The sequence below is a fragment of the Chelonia mydas genome, chromosome 2 (assembly GCF_015237465.2).
Source record: "Chelonia mydas isolate rCheMyd1 chromosome 2, rCheMyd1.pri.v2, whole genome shotgun sequence".
In the NCBI taxonomy this organism is placed as follows: Eukaryota; Metazoa; Chordata; order Testudines; family Cheloniidae; genus Chelonia; species Chelonia mydas.
This window is the reverse complement of record NC_057850.1, coordinates 4,232,444-4,240,051: the sequence shown is the minus strand read 5'-3', so window position 1 is coordinate 4,240,051 and position 7,608 is coordinate 4,232,444. Positions and strand designations below refer to the sequence as shown.

Here is a 7,608-nt window from a genome sequence, read left to right as displayed (position 1 = left end):
GGTGCTTAGCAAGCAGGCTGCCTAGTTCTGCACCAGCATGAGTTATCTCAGAGCTTCCGTGGTCACAACAGGTGTGGTGGGGTGTCCATCCCACACAAGATTGGAAGCAGTTAAGGCAGTCAGGCAGGCCAATCAACTCCGCAGGGTGCACCTGGAGGAGCTGGGAAGCAGGGAACTGAGTGATTGTGAGCAGGCCCAGCTGTGCAGGAACAGATGGGGCCTATAAAGCCAGGTAGTGGGCTCCTAATGAGGGTGCTCGGAAAGACTGCAGACAGACAGTAAGACAGCAAGCAGGTACTCCTTGAGAAGAGGGTATGGAGCTGGTACACCCAGAGCCAGGAAGGGAACCAGAGTGATAGGAAGCAGTCCAGGGAAGGAACAGTGAGGGTAGAGAGAGGAAGCCTGGAACTGCTGAGCTGAGGGTCCCTGGATTGGAATACAGAGAAGAGGGTGGGCCCGGGTTCTTCTGCCAGCCACCAAGGGTGTGGCATCAAACTGGGGCAGTGAATGGGAAGACTGCCTAGGATTGCTGATGGACTGTACCCCAGAAGGGTGACCCCTGAATGACCTAGCCACAGGGTGGAGCTTTAGACCAGTGAGAGAGACAGCGACAGCAAACTGCGGATGGGGGAGTCTACCTCAAGAGCTAATCAGAGTGACCAGGAGGAGGTGCCAGACAAGCGGTGAGTGGAGCATCCCATGACAACAGGCTATTATCCGACACATAGATGAACATGATTTGCTGGGGAAGAGTCAACATGGCTTTTGTAAAGGGAAATCATGCCTCACCAATCTACTAGAATTCTTTGAGGGGGTCAACAGACATGTGGACAAGGGTGATCCAGTGGATATAGGGTACTTGGACTTCTAGACAGCCTTTGAGATGATCACTCATCAAAGACTGTTGAGGAAAGTAAGCAGTCATGGGATAAGAGGGAAGGTCCTCTCACGGATCAGTAACTGATTAAAGATAGGAAACAAAGGGTAGGAATAAATGGTCAGTTTTCACAGTGGAGAGAGATAAACAGAAAGGTCATAAGAACGGCCATATTGGGTCAGACCAATGGCCCATCTGACTCAGTATCCTGTATTCCGACAGTGGATAGTGCCAGGTGCTTCAAAGGAAATGAACAGAACTTGGCAATTAGCCAGCGATCTATCCTCTGTTGTCCCGTCAGATTTAGGGACACCCAGAGCATAGGGTTGCATCCCTTCCCATCTTGGCTAATAGTCATTGATGGACCTATCCTCCATGAACTTATCTAATTCCTTTTTGAACGGAGTTATAGTTTTGACCTTCACAACATCCCTGGGCAAGGAATTCCACAGGTTGGACTGTGCATTGTGTCAAGAAGTACTTCTGTTTGTTTTAAACCTGCTGCCTGTTAATGTCATTGGGTGACCCCTAGTTCTTGTGGGTACGTACTAGGGCCAGTGCTGTTCAACATATTCATTAATGATCTGGAAAAAGGATAAACAGTGAAGTGGCAGAGTTTGCAGACGATACAAAACTACTCAAGGTTGTTAAGTCCAAAGCTAACTGCAAAGAGTTACAAAGGGATCTCACAAAACTGAGTGATTGGGCAGAAAATGGCAGATGAAATTCAACCTGTGTAACTCATTGCCAGGGGATGCTGGTATCTGGCACTGGCCATTGTCAGAAAACAGGATACTGGTCTAGATGGACCATTGATCTGACCCAGTGTGGCTATTCTTATGTTCTTATTGCAATGATCCAGCCTAGAGGTCTCTCACTCTGTCACATCATAGTATCCTACTTAGGGTGTAAACTCTGTGGAGCAGAGACTGTAGCTGTGCTCATTATACTCCCATGCGGTACTTTGTGAGTGTAACAATCCTGTCCTGGGACATCCACAAGGACTGAACCTTTCAGCTTCAGCACCAAATGCACAGGCCTGTACCACTTGAGCTAAAGGAGTTAGCTGATAGCTGCTGCAGGCCATTATCCTCTGTATGGACCATCTGCTGTATTGACTAGAGTGTTACATTCCAATATTAAATAATGACCAAATTCATTTTGCAACCTTAAACTGCAGCATTCGTTACTGTGAGTCTGATCTGCTTTTTACTCTGGGTCTGATCCAAAGCCCATTGAAGTTTCAGCTTGACACTGGTATAATCTTACTGACTACGCTAACACTGCTCCTGATTTACACCAGTGTAACTGAAGAGAGAGTCAGGCTCGATCTCTCTTTATATCAGCATAGAATAATTAATTGTCCTAAGGCATTCTCCAGTCATTCTTCAGCAGATGAAACAACAGTCAGGCATCCCACGAACATCAATAAATGAGGGGTGGGAAAAAAGAAGAGAACGTCAATGCATAATAGCATTTCCAGCAAAAGGGAGGTATCGCATCCCGTACAGATGGGATCATTAAAGTAAGAATCCATTCTCTGCTTGGCAAGTCTGTAAGCAATTTTTAGGATTCCTCTTCATGACCTTGCACTAGAGCTACGGTTGGAGAGTGGATCAATAAAAATGGAAAGGAACTTTTTTTACTGTCGCTTTTAGCCCTGTAGCTTAATTACTTGATTTGACTGTTACGATTTCATGCTAATTGCCTTTTATTGCATGTATACAAAGCACTTCTATTCAATTATGGAGATGGCTTCATTAGGGGAAATGATCATATTCTGATAGAGCAACATTTCAGATTAATGAGAAATATATTTTAGTATTAGGGCTTAAACACCCCGATGTATCCAATTACCGCCAACCTTAGTATGTTTTGTGCTTTGTGTATTGATGCTGGGGTTTTCCTTTTTTCTCTGATCACTAGTCCCTGACCAGAGCTTGGGAAAAGTTTACTGGTCCTGAAGATGCTTGTACCGGTCCCACCAGGGTTCCTATCCGGAGCGTGTCATGAGCTATCAGATCTCAAGAATCATGTCATTCTGAGTACTATCTTGATTGGCCTCCCCCTCCACTTTAATTGCATCTTGATTTTGCCCATGTACTGTTAGGATGAAAGTCTGGCCCCACTGAAGTCAATAGGAGTTTTGCCATTGATTTCATTGGGGCTGAGATTTCACCCCTCGGGTCAGAGATTAATGCTATATACAATCCCAACGGTGAGATTCCAGGAGATGGCATGAAGCATTTCTTTCTTTAAAACAAAAACAGTTTGTGTGCTGTCAAGACCACAGCTACTGAAATCATCTCAGAAACAGAAAAGAAAAAAATGCTAATCAAAATGGCATGACTTTGAGGCCTGATATGTCAGGCTATGTCTGCGCCTACGACAGGTTTAAGCAGGAAAGCTGAGATTCCCATTCAGATGGTGTAACGTGTGCGTGTCTAGCATTGGTGGTTGGCAGGATACACAATGTTAAAACAGTCACTGAATCCTCCGTCTAGTCTGGATCCTTCAGGACCGCTCCAGAGCTGAATATAGTAAACCCCAGACCTTGGGCCAGCGCAATTTCCAATCCCCAATTCGTGAGAGAGAGAAAAAAACATCAGATCTCCTCCCCAACAACAAATGCCAAGAGAGAACAGCCAGGGCTTTGCTTTTTGCTTTCTGGAGATCCTTTGCCCTTAGAGAGCTGGGCAGAACCCCTGGGGAGCAGGTGCCGCAGGAGCAGAGCACAGGCCCGTGTTCTCAGAGGCAGCTCGTCCCTGGCATTGCTGAAATTGAAAAGAGGATGTCATTGTTCAGCTAAGAAATGCCAGCAAAGAATGAACGAGGCTGTTTGGGCTGGAGCCTGGAAAAGGGACAAGGTGGTGGAGGGAAAGAGAAGCTGCTGTGAGCATCTGATACATCTTGCAGAGTAGTAATAATGCCTAGCTCTTCTCATCAGTAGATCTCATAGCATTTTACAACAGAGGGCAGTCTCATTATCCCTATTTAACTGATGGAGAAACTGAGGCACAAGGAGGGGCAGTGACTTGCCCAAGGTTACCCAGTGGCAGAGCTAGGAATAGAACCCAGGTTTCCTGAGTCCCAGCCAGTGTGCTATCCATTGGGTCACTCTGCCTCTCGTGCCTCTATCTTCCCCCTCCGCAGCATAGCCTTGACTGGGTTTCTGTGACTGGCCTTTCTTCCTTCCCCTCCTACCTTACTTGTCCGTTCCCTCAGTTGATCCTCTTCCACTTCCATCCCCATCTCTGTTTGGACTCTGTCCTCAGTCCTCAGCTCTGCCCTGCAGTGTCACACAAGCTCCCTTGCTCCTCTGTCTCCCCATGTGCTCTGCTCCCCAGCTCCACGCTGCCCTGCAGTATTACAAGGGCTCTTCCATCTCTCCGCTGCCCTACAGTGCTACAGGAGTTTCCACAGAGAGGCCAATGATTGAATGGGCCATGGAGGAAGAAATCCTTTGTCACCCAAAGAAGCAGCCCCTCTGGACCAGGAAAGAGAGTAATTAACCATTGGAATGATCTCCCAAGGGTCGTGGTGGATTCTCCATCACTGGCTGTTTTCTAACAGCTCTGCTCTAGGGATTCTTTTGGGGAAGTTCTCTGGCCTGTGATGGTCACATCGGCCCCTTCTGGTCTTGAACTCTGGGGGCTCTCTGGGAGAGGGCTGACAGTGGTGTTGCTACCCGAGCCCGTTTTGTGGCTCAGTAGAAGAGGTTGGTCTCCAGGGATGCCAGTCTGGCACCTTCCTCCAGCACAGCACACTACCCAGGATGTCAGTGCAAAGCCTTGAAGCAAGAAGCAGTGAGGGGGAAGAGAGGAACAAAGGGATGGAAGCCAAGTGATTAAGCAGGCAAATTCATTAAGGGCCTGATCAAACTCCCATTCAAGTCAATGGACAGATTCCCATGGACTTGACAGGGACCGGGACCTCTTTCTCTGCTGCGCTCTATCCCTGATCCCTGCCTGCTTTACGGCTGCTGTCCCTTTAACACTTCACTGAGCTCACTGGCATACAGGGGCTCATGCTTGGCCCATGGAGCTGCCCAGTGGGCCTTGGAATCACAGAACCTAGAGATGGCAAAGGCCTGTTAGCTCACCCAGTCCATCCACCCAGGGGCACAGGCGGTGTTGTTCCCCACAGGACACTCTCTAATTGTTTGCCCAGTCTAACAAATCTAGAGTAACTGCAGTCAAGTCAATGAAGAGATCATTCCGGATTGACACCTGTGTAACCGAGAACAGCATCTGGCCTGAGCAGCAACTGACAGACCTTTAGTAGAGGATTCTTCTCCGGCATACGGATAGGAGGGGAACAAGGAATGTGGAAAGATAGGCCTGGTGGTTAAAGCTCGGGAATGGGAATTAGGAGACCTGGGTTAAATCCTTTGCTCTGCCACAGACTCCCTGTGTGACCTTGGTCAAGCCACTTAATTGGTATGTGCTTCAGATCCCCGTCTGTAAAATGGGGGTGATGAAACTTCCTTCGTCCTTCTTGTCTATTGAAACTGTTAGCTCTTTGGGGCAAGAACATCTCTCACCATGTGTCTGCAGCACCATGAGCCCCTGATCTTGGATTATCTAGGCGCTATCAAAATACAAACAATAGGAGAGTCCAGACCCTGTGACATGCTGCTCACACCTTGGGCCGACAGAAGCTCAGCTAACTATTTAAGGGCTTGATTCTGTGAGATGCTGGAACTGAGAGTCCTGTGCACCTTCCAGAAGGCGTGCAGGATCCGACCAAGATTCATTAGCAGCCATCCTGCCTGCCCTTTTGGAGTTACCGTGGCCTGACCCCCTCAGCCTCTATCAGCTCAGCTGCTGTTTGTTCCTCTGTATTTTTCATTCTCCAACACTACGTGCGGGTATTTCCTGTGACACTCAATTTACATGGGGACCACATCCCATTATACTTGGTGTAAAGTGACACTGGATAGCAAATTGTATTGACAGATCCTCATTGAACATAATTACTCGGCTGGGGAGCACCCTGAATCCATTAATCACACAGTAGCTCAAGTTGTATTGGGCAGGACTCCCACGCGCCGGAAGGTCACTGGCACCACTCCGTCTCCTGCCAGCAAACACACGCTGTGACCCACGGCTATCAGAACAATTTCAGTATGACTGAGTACAGGTCTGTTGCTAAATCTCTCCCAGTAGCACACCCAATATTCAACCTTTTTGAATGGCAAAAGGGGCAACAAAAATGGCTAAATCTGGAAACATTTGCAGCAGGGTGAGTCAAATCTTGGAATTTCTGTTCTTCAGGGAATTCCGACACTTCAAAGCTTCCCCTTGTCCTGAATCAGAACGAAAAGTCGAAATTTACCCAAAAAATGACATTTCCAAAAAATTGTGTAGGAAATATCGAAATGACTATCAGAATGTTTTGTTTCAATAAGGTCAAAGCACTTTTTATTTTGACTTTGAATATATTAAATGTTTCAATAATTTTTCACTGACATTTTGACAAACTCCATGTAAGTTCCCACACAATGTTTCGATTTAGTCGAATCAGCGTTAGCCATTAGAAAACTCTTCCGCCTGAAAACGTTTTGACGAGCTCTAGTCTGGAATCTACCATGTTCAGCCCATGTGGCGTGGAATTCATCCCTCAGCAGAGGACCAGCACAAAATCCATCCCCTGCTTCAATCCCACTGCTGGTTTAAGTGAGACTGAGATAGAGCAGAACCCGCACACTGGGGTGAATGTCACTGTTACAGAAGGATGGTACTTTGCCTGTCCATGGCACCTTCCATCTGCATGCCTCAAATCTCAATGGATGTAGACTCACAATCCTTTCATGACCCTGGTACCCTTATTTTACAGATGGGGAAACTGAGGCAGAGAGCAATTAAGTGACATGCCCAAGGTCCTATTAAAAGCTCATGTGCCAAGACTAGAATCCAAATCTCCTAAATTCTATTCCTGCCCCTTAACCACAAGACTTCCCTTTCTATGGATTTTGGGTGCCAAAAAGAAACTGAAGCTTGTCCAGAGCCCAGAGGTTGTGTGAGGGAAAACCGCCTCCTAACAATCCGGTACGTGTGAGACAGCTACAATCCTGACCAACACTCTGGGGACCTCCAGAGCTAAGCATTCGAGTGGCTACAGCTTGAGCTAAAGAGCCTGGCTCTCTAGCCGGGGGCTGTAACAGACTCGCATCCTCTGCAGCTCAGCACAGCAGGGGGCCTGTAACGCACAAGCCACAGTGAGATCCTTGTGTGTGTGTGCAATGTTCCCGGAGCTCAGGAGGGACCTGTGTTCGAGGGAAGCCAGTAACGGGAGCTGGCACACCAAGTCTTAGCACTGCCCATTGTTATTTGCATTGCAGCAGCAGCCAAAGGCCGAAATCAGGATCGGGGCCTCCTTGGGGGTGTCTTATGCAGCGTTTTGAAGCAAGCCACCTAGGCGGGCCGGCCTTGGGGGGGGGGGGACCACCTGGGCAGTTGCCCGGGGCGTCATGGTCAAGGGGGCGCCGTGCAGCAGCACAGAAGTGAGCACTGCTGGTGTAGAGTTCGAAACTGCTCCTGGCTGGCCAGGGACCGCTGCAGGGAGGGGGGCACCCAGACTTCTCCTAGGGGAGGGGGGCCAGCGGTGATGCACAGATACTGATCCTCCCCCCCTCAACATTCCTCTGTGCCCCCCCCGGGGGCTGTGGAGGGGGGAGTGAGGAGCAACATCAGGGCTCTGTGCATCCAGGTTACTTTCCCCATGTGGGG

At 48.4% G+C, this 7,608-nt stretch overlaps 1 long non-coding RNA gene across 2 annotated transcripts; it reads left to right on the top strand.

The window, feature by feature from the left end:
* Positions 1 to 261: 261 nt before the first annotated feature.
* LOC122464198 lies at positions 262 to 2,620 on the top strand. Of its 2 annotated transcripts, none has more exons than XR_006288138.1 (2): positions 262 to 683; positions 2,273 to 2,620. It is a non-coding gene; the product is annotated as an uncharacterized LOC122464198 (long non-coding RNA). The 2 variants fall into 2 exon arrangements; XR_006288139.1 differs by having other exon boundaries at positions 2,270 to 2,620.
* The last annotated feature ends 4,988 nt before the right edge of the window (positions 2,621 to 7,608 follow it).